Below are 18495 nucleotides of genomic sequence, written 5' to 3' on the forward strand. Positions count from 1 at the left end.
TGTCTCGGACTCAGAACTGTCTCATAAGAAATATTTTTTTCTCTTTAGCAACATGTCACCATTAAATTTTCATAAGTTCTCAGCATAACTCTCCTAGGGATAAATGCAAACAGCAGTTTGTGTGCAATTCTACTTGATAAAATCATCAATCATCCCATCCAAGATAAAGAATCATTATATCTGCCAGTCAACAATGTAGAAACAGGTAGGAATACTCTCTGGTTAACTGCCAACAAAATGTGAAAATTCAGAGTCATCACAGGTTGCATGTTTGAAAGGCCTAGAGTGCTAAAAATAGTAAGTTAGACAGCCGCATTCGTAACAATATAGCTCTAGAACAACAGTAGACTAAAAATCACACAATACAACCTACTTAGGAACCCGTCTTTCTCAAAATCGCGTGACTGAGATTACGTCCCGTAGGTCGATCACCTTTCTCACCGCCCTGCAACAGAAAAACTGAAGAGACAAACTGGCTATTCAGTGGCATAAACATCCAAAGCGAACCTTTCAACAGACATGACTAACGTCTCAATTCGGCTTGTAGAAACGCGATGAAAGCGACTGACCGAGATATGATCCCGGATGTTCGAGTATTTGTCTCTCAGATTTCACGTTCTGCCGTAGCAACAGTACGATGAGCACTAACATCATCCGTAGGTCTAGTAGCCAGCGGTGATGACTATAACATTAGCCAAAAAGAACGCTTCAGATCTGCGTCTGAAGAGAGAAAAACACTCGAGATCAGGTGACCGAGATTAGGTCCCGTGAGTCATCCGTCTTCTTCGTTGTCTGCGAGAGTAGAGGTTGACAAGACAAAACCAACAATTTGGCGAAAGAAAGTCATATAATGAGCCTATCGACAGAGATGACTTGCGTCTCAAACGGAGTTGTAGAAACGAGATGGCAAGCACTGACCGAGATATGATACTCTGTGACCAAGAATAGGTGCGATCAGTTTTCATGTTCTACAGCAGCAATGTTACGACGGATGGTGACGTGACCCGCTCTACCTAGTTGCTATCCAGTAGGACTATGACGCTAGCGTAGCAGCTAGGTCTGACTGCAGCTATTATACTTTGGCTGAGTTTGGCACTGGTCCGACGCCGTTCGAGCGAGTTTTCGATGTGTTCACTAGCCAGCACTCTGCTTCCTGGGAAAGCAACGCCCACTAGGTCCGGTCACGTTTTGCCAAAATCAGCACTATTACAAAGAAAAAAACCGGGCTACGACAAGCACAACACAATTCGACATATGCAACTACTCTGTCTTACGACTTTGGGTTGGCTCTGTGTAGTAATGGCGACTCAGCGAGCAAAAAGGGTGACCGAGGGCGTGACTAACATGCTCGTTGGAATGCAGTCAAAATCGCTACCAAACGACAACGTGCGCTATTTGAAACGACGTCATATGTTTCTTATGTCATAGAAATAGCATAAAATGGTGTTGTAAATAATTTTCTTACATCTGTGATCACGTGTCAGGTCAAAGTTTGAGGCATGCGCATTGAAAATTCCCGTATAAGGTGAAAACTTCCCATATATTACGAGAGTGCAGTTTAAATAATCGCCATTGCCCAGAAAGAGGCGTTTCGGCTGCGCAGAAGCTTACAAGAGAGAGACGTGCGCATGCTCAATGATATGAAGCGCCAAACGCTGTCGTTGACTAACAAATATTAGAGGAGCATTTGAGACTACCTTGATCTAGTCGACAATTGCAATATGTGGAGCTTGCATGTATGTGATCAATAACGTGAGCTGTCTTTTTGCTGACTAGCAAACTCATCAACATTCTGTAACGTGATGCATGACCATTAATTAACGGAAATGCGAGCTTGCTTTGTTGCCCACACCAACAACTTTAGTTGTTTAAACGCTAATACTCATACCCCATTGCACACAAATTTTAGAATTATGCAAGCATGCATCTAGAAATTGTTGTAGACAAACCAGGAGATCTAACAGCTAATTATCTGCATAAAATCCTTCTCCAATCTCGACCTTTTGCCCGAGATCGCAATATTTTTCAGTACACACACACACACACACACACACACACACACACACACACACACACACACACACACACACACACACACACACACACACACACACACACACACACACACACAAACTCACTCTATTCATACATTGCTCAACACATGTTTAAATTTGTGAAAATGACTATCAGGGCAATAGGCCCAGCTATTACTTAGGTCTGTATGTCAAACACTTGATCGAGCGAAAAGAAATAATACTGTATTTATCCCTCAATTTATTCACTATGCTAAGTAGTTTGTCCTCGATAATGGCTGCATTCCACTTTCGAAGGCAAGTAGACAGTTGAATAGCCCATTGAGAGTAGAATTGAGTAGATGGCATGTTCAGGACAGCCGGTGCCAGTGCCGAAGCTTCTCTCAAGGTGTCCTCCCCATTTTCTTTATCTGAAATATCACTAGCTTCTATGGCACTCACTCACTCATTCACACTCACACACACACACACACACACACACACACACACACACACACACACACACACACACACACACACACACACACACACACACACACACACACACACACACACACACACACACACGTCTACATGCACGTATGCTCGTAGCTCTAAAGTAAGTAGAACACAGTTTCATACTTACTAGTGGTATTATTGCAAATATATTTAACGTCTGATTCAAACCACCTATACACAAACAGTGCATAGCTCTTAGCATATTTTGCAAGTACACTGTAAACCTAGGATCCACAAGCTCGAGATATGTGACTATACATGCAGGCCAAGTGTGATTTAGGAAATGTGTATTTTTGTTAGGCTATAAAATCTTTGTTTAATTAATGGAGTAGGCCGTGCTTTCGCACTCTTAAACACTTACCAAAGTAGAATTTTAAAAACTTTTTTCTGAAAAAAATAGATGTAGAGATTGTATATAAAGTAATAGAAACAAGATCTATAGATAACATGAACCAAAGCCAGACATCATTAGCGAATCCTTCCAACCATATTCCCTACATTTTACTTTTAGTGGGTTGGAGGGATTCACTAATGGTGTCTGGCTTTGGTTCATATTATCTATAGATCTTGTTTCTATTACTTTTTATACAATTCCTAAATCTATTTATTTTTTAGAGAAAAAGTTTTTAAAATTCTAGTTATGATTAATGTGTGTTATCTATTTTTTATGAAAACATTATAAGAATGTTATAGCAAATTGTTCAGGAATATACAATTACACCATGTTCTAGATATAAAATTTATCTAGTGATTGGAAATTAATGTGTACTATGCTATCTAGCACCATTAGTTAAACTTTTTTGAATTGTTCAAATATTTTAGTTGCACCTCTTCCTTTTCCATCTTGATCTGCCACTGGATTACTATGCCTTTGCTGAGTATATGCGCACCGATGTGTAATAGGCATGAAGCAGTAATTTAAATGAAATTGTTTGCAGGCATTGTATTAACCGCAACATTCAGTAAACTGACATAAATCAATACTGCTTACAAAAAGTCAATTTCAAATTACCGATGATCTTCAGTATTGGATACAAATATTCTTTATCAATAAAGCTTGTTCTTTATTTGTTAGACGGCCATTGCAGTTTCCACTAGTTTAAATCTTTATTTTTAATTGTTTGTTAACGTCAAATATTTATAGTCTAGAGACGACACAAGCTAACTAAGTGGTTTGTTTGCAACAAAATTGCTCAACGATTAAAAATATTGTGAAACTTGCTGCTGTAAATTAATGTGCGCTATAACTAAAGACATTTAATTAAAATGCAGTAGTTAAGAATTTTCTTGATCAATGATGGTGGAATGCGATCAGGACTTGTTATCTTTAGATTCACCAACTCCTTGCACACCACCACAATTCTGAAAAATTGTAATAGCTGTTGGATGTGGTTGGGAAGGAGGAGGTCGGTCAAAAACAAAATTTGCTCCTACATAAACCAAAAAATTGTTAAAACTACGTTAATTTAAAACTATATAATGTTACATGTATACATATACAACATTACTTGTGACATTAAACATTTTTATCTGTATTCACTGCATAGCTTATGTCAGCAGATCGTCCTAAATAATTAGAGGCTAAAATAATTCAACAGCAAGCAAACAACCACAATTAGATGTGTACATTAATCTTAAAAGAAACATTTGTTTGTTTGCAGAATATACTTCGCCTAGCATAAATAAATATAACAACTTCTTCTTCGGTTCAAATTTTTTAGATTAACGAAGTAATAAAGATCTTTGTACGCTAATGCATATGACTTCATTACGATATAGTATGTATGCAAACATGTATTTCTACATAATAGTTTTGCTGCCATCGAAATGTGCAAAACGATAGACTACCGTGGAATAATCGTAAAATTATGAAACTAGGATGTTGTAATTAACAATTTGCTAACTCGTTCAATTTGCTTACAATTGACATCAGCAGCAACACGTGACAACTAAAATTTTCGTTTGAATTTTAGAGCGCATTTTGTCGGTGTTGTTAATAATTTTGTTTGTCGGCGTTGTTTATACTTTCGTTTTAAAGTGTATTGAAAACGAGAGATAGCCATTTTGTATGACAAAGGAAATAATCTTTTTAAACAATCGAATAATAATATAAACATTCGGCGGCAAAATACCAACATGTTAACTGGAGTTTTTGCACTTGCTCTTTTTCGATTACCATAGAGATCATAATATACTATTAGTACAACAGTTTATACAACGACAATTGTATTGCTTAGAGGATTGGACACATGCAATAAAATCATACAGAGGAAAAGGTGTAATTTTTGCAAAATATAGTTTATCTTACCGATACGTTGTAATCGCACATCATATGCAGCATGTTGTGTAGTACGTACAGACCGAAAGCTAAACACAAACAACGTTTCATCAAATAGAGTTTGTCATACAACAATCATGCAACTACCTAGAACTTTAATTGAAGCTGCGCGCAAGCTAATGTAAACGATATCAATTGGTGCAACAATTTCTGTGTTCTTACTCTAGACACAACTATATTGCATTTTACCGAATTAAGGAGCATTCCGGAGAACTGCCCAGCTTTAGTGCGCAGCGTACTGCGCAGCCGAAATAGCGATGTCCGGTCCAGTGATAGAGTTCGCGGAAAGTGTTCCTGCGTAGGAATGAGTGCTTCTTAAGCTGTTAGAACACGATCGACGACAGCGTCCACTGCCTCTAGCGCCAAAGAATCTCACAAAACGCCAATTCTCTCGAATGTTGCCGGACAGAAATCGCACGAAAAGTAGGTCAGTCGTAGACAGTCTGAAAGTAGCACGACGGTTTCCACTGTTGTTGGATTGACCGAAACAACAGAGAGAACATTTCCGGGAACGTGATTACGTCAGTAAGGCTCACGTGGTCTAATGGCGCGCAAAAAACCGCTTCACTTGGCGGACGAAATTCTTGAAACGGCCCGTCAGTTTTTATATTTTAAACGTTCTTAACGTACATCTGTCGGGTTTGCTCTGAGATAGCGCCCAGATACGCAACTTGGTTAGTATAGATTTCCCATTACCGAGCGATAGGCGAAGCCAGCAGCTAGCGTAGATCTCTGGAATGCTCCTTTAAGTAGCAGTAAAGCAATTTTAGAAAATGATTAGCAAAAATATTTACCGTTTGGTTTAATGAAAGCAATTTGCAATTATCGTAAGCATTTTGCAAGGATGGGGTCAAACGAGAACTGCATGAAACTTTGATCTTTCGTGTTCAACCGCGATCGTTACAAGGACGCATACGTCTTTCTCGCAGTACAGCAATGTCTATACAATAGAAAATTTGGAATATTAAAAGCGTTTCATTCTTTAGCTGTCTGAGTCATTACTATATTTCTACTTAAATCGACTCAAAGTTCTAGACAATGTCACTTTCGCATACATTAGTAATTTACCCTTACAGATTCAGGTTAGCCGGACCGCTTTCTGCGAATAAGCTGGCGGGAATGACAAAGTGAAACAGCCGGAAAAAGAATGATCATCCCAATAGAAATATAAAAAGGTGGCAATATGACGCCGTTTGCTTTGTCGTTTGTCTCAATCCCGCCGCTTGTCATTGGTGCAATGGACGGAGTCACTTTACGACTCGTAAACCCAGTTAATTAAATACCCGTTTCCATTTTATGATTGTGACATTTAGGTAAAACCTAAAAACACTATTAGACAATCTTATCATGCGAAAATTGGTCAAATCTTGTTTATACATATATTTGCTTGTATTATGAGTAAATCGGCGCACCGGCGTATTGTGGTCCAGTTTAGGGGATGGCAAATTAGACCACAAACCACGCCCATTTTTCAACCAGAAAACCACGCCCGTTTTCTACTTTCCGAGACCGCAGTTTGTAGACATCTAAGTAAATAATATCAATTTCAGGTTATAAATAGACTGGGGGACTGAGTACCGTCAGTGTGCGTATAAAGGAGTGGAAACACCGTTACCGTCAGTGCCAAAAAGGTTTTCATAGCTCGCTGCGATCGACAAAATTAAATGGCATCTCGATGCCAATAGAATCTAGAAGACCAATTCAGTGCAAACGACGTTGACCAATTTAGTATTTCGTAATCTAGCGATCAGTATAGGTCTAGCTATAGTTTTCTAATTAATAGATAGAATAAACCTGTGGAGAAAGTACCGTGGAGTGCAAGCAAATCATTAGGTAGCGGAGCCGCAGGAGATTCCATTCTCCGGTCAATCGGGTTGTCGACCGTAATTATCTACACTTACTTAAAAATAACTGATGAATAGGCCCCTGCATGCCTTTTTGATGAGGTCTTCTTTGACTCTGCCATTGCCGGATAGCGACGTCTCAAATAAGTGATGGTCATGCGCATTTTAAGTGTCCACGACTTCTCGACACTGGTTTTATCATCCTGAAATAATGTGTATTGTCACAGAAATATAGTTAACGTCGTCGTCGATTGTCAACATACTACTCTGAGATTAAGCGGACTGTCACTGTTTAGTAATTTAAAATTATAGTTCTGCCTGAACCGATATGACACGCCCAAAATGTGGGGCTATAGCCTACCCCAGCCCCCGGTGTTTTCATCGATTAGTACGAATGTAGAAAACATCCATGCACCAGACAGGTAGACCAAAAAACATCCAATCAATTTGTATTGTCGCTGTTTGAGAGACCATTCCTACATGTTTATGCAGTAATCAGAGCAAATGTTTGGATTTTAATTATTGACACATTTCATCCATTTCAGTCCTTTTTCTCCAATTGCTTCAGGCGACTGGCGAAAGAAAAGATCTTGCCATGGCAGAAACCACGCATGAATAGTGAAAACCTGTCGAAATCTGTTTCAGCACTAGCGCAAATAGTGGTTGGAGCATAAGATGCAGTTTTCAAACAAAGTGTTTGTGTCACGCTTTGAATGCCGCAAATTCTTGCGAGACTTTGTAGACTGCACAGAGACGTTACTAGCATGACATCGTGCTATAGCCCTCGATTACTATTTGTAGGCGTGGTCTCAACAAACTTTTATTAAATACGTCATGTCTCGAAATGCTCTTTATAATCATATATCGGGATACCAAGGCTTCACGTGTGAATCACATCTCCATATAGTATAAATTTGAATCTATTTGTATTTATATTTGTTTTCTTTTGCTATAAAAACCTTTAACACAACCGTCAATCTCCCAGGTACGCACCATACCTAACGGTATATGTGTAACATTACGCTACGTAATATACATAATAAAAATAATATACATAATAGTAATTGAGTGTGAAGCAGACAGTGACTAAACACAAGCGTATAAACGGTCTACCTTACTCGCAATAGCAAGTTTTATGCATTTAAATATGCCAGTTTGCCTCGCCTTGTCTTTGTCAGTTCTTCTAGCGGACGTCCGTACATTAGTCACTTTGCATTATAATTATAGTAGACATGTTTCAACCAGACGTTTTCAAACGTGCAGGAACGTACCTAGCTATGTTTACTGTGGGTCTGGGCACATGTGCATGTATGGAGTAAATAACTTATTAATTAAGTACAATTGTCTATCAGTTAATTTGAAGTCAATAAGAATTAGGCATGTCCAGTAGAATCGTCAAGTTTAGCCCCCTATTTCTAGAGATCACGCTAAGCCAGCCCCTGCATGCATACCGTAAAAACATATTATTTGAAGAACACCTTTTATCGATCACGAAGTCTTAATTATCACGAACAACTGCAATGTAATAACTGCAATATAATATTGTTCTCCAATTATTGTAAGTAGATCGCGTGTGGCCCTGAAACCCTTTAAATAAACAAGTGTTTACATCAACTTTTGAATGACAACTATAGAAAAGTCCCAACGCTCGTTTATCTTTTCGCCATCTTGCCCGCCCTCTCATCACATTAGAAGCGGTCTGGTACCCGAGGCATACGGTACGCCCAGAGCCGTATAGTACGCCTATAGCCATGTATAGAGATGGCTCTAAGTACACTCTTTCTCGACCTCGCACCAAACCTGGGGTACAAAGATAATGAGTGAAGTACTTACCGTATGCAGTAGCAGTAGCAGCAAAATGTCGCTAGCAACACAAGCAGTGCAAATGCTCCAAACGCAATTCCAATAACGATTCCAATGGACAGAGCACTGCTAGGTACCGTCTTAGTTCTTAAAACAATTAGCATAATATAGAATGATGTAACACAGATCATATGAAGCGATGACACCTACCTAGTTCTAAAGCAATTGTTTTGCAAGATTTGGCTGCAATTGCTCTCCGAAAGCTGTTGTTGCGTTGCGATCTTTCTACAAGAGTCATCACAAAATCTGATCCATTCGTCATCTGTTTCGTTTATAGAGCTGTTTCCTATTTCTTTCATTGTGACGTTCTTGTTTTCGACACAAACATTGCACAGCAAGTCTAGATCGCATTCTTCAGTTCTGTTAGACAGACATAATTGCTACAAAAAGAAATACGATAATATATTTTGTCAAGTTAATTAATATAATTACTACAAAATACACAGATTTAGTTGTTCTAAGTTTTATCCACTGTATATATTGGCAAAGCAAAATTTACTATTAAATAAAAATATACTAAAATAATTGATAGCTGTATACAGTAGCTAGATTTGTGTGGTTTAGATTGCGTTGCTTGTGTGTAAATTATTCATCCTTTGGACGGTTTACTAAGTCATATACATGTTGTGCGCAAACCTTGGATAGGGACAAACCATGAATGTTTTGTCTTTCCGGGTAATTTTAGGATTAGAGGTAGGATTCGCTAGGGTTAGGATTAGGGTTAATGTCGTATGGATGAGGGTTACGAGTTAGGGTTAGGGTTAGAGCTATGGGTTAAGGATAAAGTTAGGGTTACTGTTAGGGTTTAGGTGTGCATGGTTTGTATTGTCGATCTATGGTTTGTAAAGGCAATTCATGGATTGTCCTAATCCGCGCTTTGCGTAAATCATGGGGTACGGTACAGTGGTATACAGCAAGTACGCAGAATGTAGAGATGGTCCTGGTTTAGGTGTGGCTCGATTTCTACACCTCCGGAAAAAAAGAGAAGAAAAAAATGTAAACCTTTTCTTAAACGGCATACTAAAATGCGCAAAAATTGGTCTACATTGAAGTGCTTTCAGATTTTACAAAGCAAATCTAGAAAAACGAGATAAACCATCGCCAATTATGATATAGGCGTTGTTAAAATTAATTTTTGCCTTTCCTTTCTCCAGCCAAGGTTGCTGTAAATCTATAAAATAATTGTTCCTGAAATTTAAGGATAAAGCCGAAAAACGATCCAAAGTAATATTTTTGACATTAAGAAAGAGAAACATTCAAGAAAATGGTGATCTGCTGTTGCACATAACATTAAAACACTGGACTCGGACTCTATTGGAAATTTCATTCAGTAATTTTTGGGTTTAATAGAATATATAATCATTAGCGCTAACCTTTTAAGAAAATCAATTTGCCAGATACGTGTACTACATAACAGTAAACGTTGTATACGTAGCATTAATACAACAACAGCAGTCAATGCTCAAATATGCGACAATCATGGTTTCACAGAATATAAAATGTACTTTTGTAACACGTGAGTATAGGCTCGAAAAAGTAAGGTTTAGAAAGTTAATTGTGCGATATAATGTGGCCACAAAATTAGTGACATTTAAAATAATCAATGTCAATTTCGAATTTGATTATTACTTCAGTCGGTACCACCAGAAAGAAAGAGAAAATCCAAAACTTTCTTGAATTCATGTCGCAGGACAATTTCGGATTTCAACGCTAAACACAACGCACCAAATTATTATTAATACTATCCATGAGTAATGAGTAATTTTAGTTTTATAGCTCCTTAAACTCATTTTATAAAACTTATTGTAAATATTGCTCTAGGCTTACAAATTGAAAGAAATGTCGTGTCTACATTTATAAGTTTTAAATGCACAAAGCCAGTCAGCGGAAGCAAGCGGTAATGCGCAGTTTCCATTAGTATTACAGTCTATACGTTGGACTGCGCAGCTGTGAACCCAGTGCATTTACACAATAGCCACTACATATGGTAATTGGGTTGACATCTATTTGCTAGACAAAGTATAGTTGTTACCACGGTAACTGAGAAGAATTAAATGAAACACCAAATGTTTATGTTTGACACAATTTTTAAATACTGGTGAGAACAAGAGACTTGAAAATGCGGAGTTAGACTACATTCTTGACGTTCCAGAACATAGTCTGAGTTTTCAAAGTTCCTAGCCGTGCTGCGCATGCTCAGTGTTAGTACAACAGAACTATTTACATGCTATTGATTCGCTGTATGCCTTATGTTCTTCTACAAACGCCATGGCGATGAAAGAAAGTGATTAAACGCCGTCTAGATCAGATTTTTGGAAAACGCCCAAACACATACGGAACGTGGCAGAGAAACCTGAAGCCATGAGGAAACGAAAGCCACGAGGACCACGAGAAAACGAAAACAAACGAAGACTCCGTGATATTTCCTGTCATCCCTAGGAGTTATAGATATAGTCAGTAAATCGCTGGATCAATTTCTTTACATAAATAAAGAATTAATTAGACAAAAAGATTCTAGTAGTATCTAGCTTACGAGTAACGTCCAGTAAGAAATAGATATATCTATATAGTTATATATATATATATATATATATATATATATATATATATATATATATATATATATATATACCTGCGCGACTCCTTTTTGAAACAATTGATGTCCTGTTTGCACCTTGTCCCAAAATCGATTCGAACCAGACTCTGAATAGCGACGAACACGAATGATCTACTGCAAGCACACTCACAGCTCATGTACTGATATAGGCAGGTGCTGCGGAAGTTGAAACGTGACTCAGCTAGGGGGAATTTACCAGTAAATAAACAAGCCGGATGTTAATTATTTGTTTGTGTAATTAATGATTTATGCACAACCCTGACCGTTATTTATGTTAATTAGTAACGTATAAAATGGAAGCATTACTACACTATTCATGCAGCTAGGCGGTAAAAAATCGGACTTTGCACCTGTAAATAATTCAATTTTCAAAGTCAGGCTTATCGTGCAAAAATTCTATTGAGAGAAATTGTATGAGATCGAAAAAATTTTGCACAATTTTGGAGATTTTGTTTTCAGGCAATTTGATTTGTGAGGCATTAGCTAATAATATTTACACTTTGGGAGGGTGTGTGATTCTAACGTAACTTCCATTTTGCGTGTGTAATGGCTACAATGACGTAACGGGATCACCCAAACGGATATTGACGCAAGCGGAAGCTGAATCAGACGACCCGGAAACTGACTCCCACAATTCGACCTGGAAACTAACTCCTAGGCTATGACTCATAAGATAACGTAATCGTAGTGTGCACTAGGTAACTAGATACTCGGACAGCATTCTACTCAGTTGTTGTCTCTAAGAACAGTTGTCGTTGGTTTGCTAGTCGACTTAGTCCTAGAGTTGTGTGCGTTGACAGCGTCTCAGTCCTTACACGTGCATGTACTTGATAGGAGATTATAGTTGGTTTCTCAATGAAGATCTCGAAGTAATCGATAACAACTGCAACAAAGCTCACAGTCAGTTGCCAGAGTTGGTTGTGAAAATCCAAATCTAATATGATATTCTATACGTGCAAGATCCAGAGGACTATTAATTCTTCAAGCGAAGCTTTGGCACAATCATCACGATATGCAACTGTCTCTTTCTGCATAAGGTTGAGCCAAACCAAACACTATATCAATTTGACCACAACTGTCCATCATAAAATCTTACATATGCTGCATTTCCGTGTAAAATCATCTCACTGAATGGCATCACTACCACTTCCTTGAGGCTGGCAATTTCCTGGGATGCATGCTCTCGTTAGCTGCATGGTCTTGAACTTCTGTGCATTTTGATGTGCAGTTGCAGCCGCATCGGTCTGCACCTAAAATGACAAAGTTTCTAGCTGTTTGTGTTCAGCTGCAACACAACATGCCTCATCAGGAATCAATTGTGAGTCTGGCTGCATGTGCACGCAAATGGAGAAGAGCCGATTGCACTAGCTTTCACATTCTTTCCCTTCAACTTTGAATGGCCTAGTAATAAAGTCAGCAACCTGTCTGAATATGTGCGATCGTTAGCGACCAGAGCGTGAGCAGAAGTTGAACCTGTCTCCCATTGCGCTAACTCGCGACTGCATGTACATGCACCAATATGACGGCTCTACTGTAAGGGGTTGTTGACGTCATGTGAATATACGTTCAGAGTCAGAATCAGACTTCTCTAAATACCTTGAAACAGTTGGTCCATCGCCTCGCCTTCTGCCGTAGCGCCAGTGTCGTAGCAACTCCCTAGGGCAGTCTAGTCACTGTTTTTCTAAATTGGCTCAAAACACGAAGGCATGAGTTTTTGCATGCTCTGATGTACTCTAGCTAGAGTGCGTTGTGCTTCGTGCAATCTCAAAGTCCGCCATGCCTGCACTAGCTTAGTTAATTAAAGTAAGTGGCTAGGTCATCTGTGATCAACTCACCGAAGAACTCCATAGACCCATCAAACGTCGATTTTTGAAAAGTCGCGTGATCGTGAGAGATGTGGACGATACGTGCTCTGCAAATTTAGTCAATATGCTGTCTTTCTCATAATACAATTTAACGACGGAGTCAACTCAACGTCATGGACGTGTGTAGCAAGTACGCGTGGTCGATTCCTCTACACGATAAAACGGATAGAGGAATCGTAGAAGCTTTAGAAGCAATTCACAAGAAACCTAGGTTTCGTGGTGGTGAGTTTTACAATAAAACCATGGATCGCTGGTTAAAGAAAATAGTATTCACAGGTATTCGACCTACAATAAAATCGAAGGTAAAGCGGGGGTGGTAGAAGGTTTAATCGGACTCCGGCGTTGTCGTACGAGTTAGACGGGAACCGGGCACGACGGCGCGAGAAGGTCTGGTACGAGGCTAGGACCGAAGAAGTTGCGAGATCGTCGAAACACAGAACACCAACTCGGTGACCTACAAGATCAAAGACTAGAACGGAAAGACTATAGAGGGCTCCTTCTGCGAGCTAGACAAAAAGACCCAAGACGTGTTTCGCATCGAGAAGGTGATAAGAAAACAGGGTCGACGAGTGTTGGTCAAATGAACACGATACGTTCAGCAGTTGGGTGTACGTGCATGTCTGACCTCACCAGCCTTGGATAAGATCGTCGATAGTGTTCCATGCATATAGTTGCTTGTAGTTGGCTAGAGTTCTTGGGCAGTGAGTGTACATTGTCGGGCTTGCCCTTTTTAGAAACACGAGTTTCTCTTAATCAGCCGGACATCTAAGTCCTTTAGATAGCATGCAGTTGTTTTAGAAACACTTCATAGACACAAGTAATTAGCGGTTGTTGCTTTTGTATCCTATTTCATGTCTGAAATATATGTGAAAAACAGATAGATGGATAGACAAACAAAGAAACGCACAAAAATCCGATCGAGTGCAGCCAAATATCTACATATTGACTGTACGTAAACTAATTAAGATTAATTAATTCTGGATTAACTCTAAATTTGATCATTGTGCTTTTGAATCTTCCAATGCTCTCGTTGCTTCTCCTCCAACACCTGCTTTTTTGCATGCTTCCAAGAGTATTGCAATTGTTGGTTTGCTCACTCGCTGCTTCCAGAGTGAGAAGACACTTCTAATACGATCAGCATTATTCAAATAACGGTCTTCACAATCAGACAAATCTCCGTCCTTTACTCCAAGACGAATACCAATCTCATACCATTTCTTTCTGACAGCCTTGCCAATCTACAATAAACAGTAAAATTAAAACGTATACACGTTGCTGTCAATTAGTCTTAATCTAGATATGTAATTATCAAAAGCAGTACTTCCTTACAATTAATAAGCTGAAATTCATGACAGTATCTACCTCAAGTAACTGCAAGTCTGAAACGATAGCCTGTATGTTCATTTCGTCTAGTCTGTAGCTGGACAATGTTCCAATTGCAGAAGGGCCAAACTGAACGGCGAAAAGTTCTATAAAGAATAATAAACATCAACATACGTATAATCGAAGAAATTACGTCTAAAACCAACCACCAAATTTTGCGACAACACAAATTGTATAGGCCTAGTAACAACTATGGAGATTCACACTACGGTACGCAATAGCCAATGTCAGTAAAGCAAATACAAGATACCTTCGTGCTCGCGGTTAAAGATGTGTTTGTCTGGTAACACAAAATTTATTAACAATTTTGCGTAAGAAAACCAAAAGATAAGACTACACAATTATGTATAAGCTATACACATATGCGTATCAAAGCAAACCAGCCATATGTTTGAATCGTTTTAATCTTTTCAACAAACACTTTAGCCAAACATGTCAAAATTCGAAGTGGGTAACAAGAGTTCTTGTAAATAATTCACATTATTGTCTGTTCCTAAATATAATGCTTTGAATAGCATGCTGCTGTTATCAGTGAATCCACCCTCGTTACATCAGAAACGTAGTGTTGAGGAGATGGCAGGGGATAAAGTACCAGAACTGGAGAAGTCTACCGCTTGTGCTTTGGTGGCAGTCATTGGCAGCTAGTATGTAATTGCCGAGCATAGTAGTAACATAATGCTTGCTAATGCAGCACAATTTACAGAGAACGTTAAATTGGAACCGTGCTAAACACCTGAGTAAATTCATCTGTTTAGCATTTCACAAGCACTAGTCTAGCCAGAATGCACTTATCTCCAGTTTACCATCTATGTATTGGAGTGGAGTTGATTTGCTTAGCAACAGCAATAGCACCAAAAGAAGCCAGATAGCAAAGAGACAAATCAAACAAGTCAATATAATTCTTCTTTTGCCACTTACCATGGTCGTACCTTGGCTTTAGAAGTGGGGTGCGTACCAAAATAGACCAATGACGTCACAAACACTTTACGTGATATATTAGTCTTTTGAAATTTAGATAATATAAACTAGAAGTTAAAATTAAGAGAAATGTAGGGTGCATAAAAAGAGAAAAAGGTTTGCATATATTAATACTAATTTGATAGAACATTGCGTACTATACACGCCATCCAGTACATGGGATCGAAAGCGGGCCTACACAGCTGAGCAAGCGGTTCTCCGTTTCTTCACACACACCCCAACTCCCTAGCTTACGGACCTGTTTACACATTGCAAACCAGTCTATGTTTGGCGTTAATGTGTTTGTAAGCAGCTCCTCGACACAATTGCAAACGCCAAACATAATTTCATTGCGTAGCATATATGGGGGAACAAGCCTAGAGCATTCCTAAATCTATGTAGGCGTGTCAATCAGAAGCACCATGACGTGCGCACTACTGACTAGGAGTCTGATATTGACCTTGATACTACTGCAGATACATTTCATTCAACGGCAGATGGTGTAGCGACTGACTTGTAGCAAAAGGAAATGGCAAATGGATAAGGAGCTGCCGTTAATTAATTATAAGCTAATTCCCTCAGCCAGATGGCTGGGTTCCTGTGCAAGTAGGAGTTATGGGCCGTGCTAAGCAGTCTCCTGGAGCCTGGCCATGTGCTCGCAGGAGCACCGACTGCGACGCCAACTGTGGTGTGGGCACCCAAAGTTCCCAGTGGTTGATGGACTTTGTTGCAGTAGAAGGCTTTTGCCACAGTCAAGACCAGGTACTCATTTGTACTCCTGAGTCGAGAAAGGCAATTGTGTGTAAGTTCCTTGCCCTAAGAAATTATGCCATAACTCGCCATCACTGTGACTTGAACTTGCAATCTTGCAAGGTCCCGGATGTTACATTCTCCAAACTCACTCTCTAACCAATTGAGCCAGTAATATTGAGTAGAATACAGTTTCTGACGGGGCGTCACTGGACCTCGAAATTTGGGGAGGCCAACTGCTGGGTTAACTTTTAAGACCTTGTCTATTTAGAAGACCACACCTACTAATATTAGGGAGACATATCCTCTTCAGATCAATGCGTAGGCTAGCGATGCTACTGTTCTTGGTTATAGTACAAGCACGCGAGTGACAACTGCATGTGTAACATTAAAATAGTGTAATTCTCCTAGTCACTGGAAACAAGATCATGCAATCACATCAGTGACATGTAGGTGTGTTTAGTGCTCAAGTATGTTCATAACTGCTATTTTAGAATGTGGGTACGTGTCACTATTCTATTCCTAAATTGGGCCCCCTGTAGGTAAATTCTAAATCCGCACCCGCAACGGATGCTTCCATTGTCGATTCATTAGTATACCCATATAAACAAATATATATATATATACCTTTCTGTTGTGGCGTTTTCTCTATTTTTCACTAGAAGACTTCGTCATGATTTCCACTTGCAAAACTTCTGTCACGATGTGCTCCTGCCCTTTCACATTTCGAACAGCCTGACAAAAGCGACTGAAAACATCGCTTTCCTTGCGCGGCAAAATGTCATACAGCAGGGTTCGAGAGCGGTCCTCCTCCGTCGAACAACCATGTCTCAGAAAACTGCATTCTTCAGCTGTTAGAAGGCCACAAGCAAGTAATTCTTCCAGAAGCGACGATGGCTTTAGCTTATCTACAAGCTCCGGCAACTTGGGCGTAACATATCGTTGCCAGTCGTTCTTTGGCTCGGACGACATGTTGGATCAAACGTACGAAATAGAAATACGAGTGAGACGTACGTGGAGTTCAACCCTTTCGCAAAAGCCTAGCTACAACAGTGTGACGAACACTGTCAGCAATCCAAGCCCCAAATTTTGATCTCGCGTGATCAGCTTACACTCCCTAGATCTAATCAGCTCTAGAAGTCATGTGAATCCTATCATGGCGCTAGGCTAGCTAAACTAATGATGTAATAAACGTTTTGGCACAATGTTCAAATTTAAATGCGACAGAAATAAATATAAAACGTTCTCTTTGAAACATGAATGACATTTAAATCTAGACACGCTGGAATCCCGTGGAAAAGTAAGCGCGAAATGTACGTGCCACGCGTGATGCCTCCGTGCGCAGTTAGCTGGGCACGACTTTAATGGCTCAGTTCAAAGTTCTGTAGAACAAACACACGGTGCAGCCTAAGGTAACCTTACACTGCGCATGCGCATCAGGAAATTACCATTTAAATATAAGTCAAAAATGACACTTTATCGTGCAAATCCACGAATCATAAATTACTCTTTATACCTATACCAATACAAGCTCTTTGGTCGTTAAGATCTACCGTGCAAGCTTAGGCAGCTAGCTATAGAGTGGTAACAGACTGACACACACACACACACACACACACACACACACACACACACACGCACGCACGCACGCACGCACGCACACACACACACACACACACACACACACACACCACACCACACGCACACAATCATGCATCTACTGAAGTGTTGTTACAGTAAGAAGTGCTAAGGCAGGGTGTAACGAATCATCGGTGATGTGCTACCTCCGAGAGTAGATTACTGCTATTCGTCCAGTAATAGAGCTTACAGAAAACTTTATATCAATTAATTAACAACAAATGGAAGTTGGACTATAAATATGTGAAAAAGAAATTCCAGAAGTCTTATACAAACACAGAACACTATAAGTATACCAATATGTAAACAAGTCTTCCTAAGCAGTGGAAACTCCTGTTTGCATATGCAATTGTCATCGCAACCCAATGATAGCCTCTCATGTGCAACATTTGAAAAAACTCGCCTGCCTATACAATTGTCAGCGGTAGACAAGAGACTTGTATGTTGAAAGGCTGGGCATGAAAAACCTCAGAGTACAGTACATGAACTATCAGAGTCTTGGATGTCGTACTTTTAGTTTACAAAAACAAAAAATGTGCGAAGTTGAGGAGGCATGCAGCTGCTCCTTCGAACTCCGACACTGTTGCCTCAGAACGTAATTGTTTTGATAATTTCTACCCTCTAGGGTAGTACATCTGGATCACAGAGGGTACGAAATCACCGGTAGATTGATCCAATTTGACAATGGGATCAAATTATGGCACTTTGG

General features: G+C 39.5%; 1 long non-coding RNA gene across 1 annotated transcript; it reads right to left on the minus strand.

The window, feature by feature from the left end:
• Nucleotides 1-13888: 13888 nt before the first annotated feature.
• On the minus strand, nucleotides 13889-17222 carry LOC134189154 (uncharacterized). Its single transcript, XR_009971448.1, has 3 exons — nucleotides 16776-17222; nucleotides 14421-14527; nucleotides 13889-14296 (listed from the first exon to the last, which is right to left on the minus strand). It is a non-coding gene; the product is annotated as an uncharacterized LOC134189154 (long non-coding RNA).
• Nucleotides 17223-18495: the final 1273 nt, after the last annotated feature.

Source organism: Corticium candelabrum, chromosome 13 (assembly GCF_963422355.1).
Source record: "Corticium candelabrum chromosome 13, ooCorCand1.1, whole genome shotgun sequence".
NCBI lineage: Eukaryota > Metazoa > Porifera > Homoscleromorpha > Homosclerophorida > Plakinidae > Corticium > Corticium candelabrum.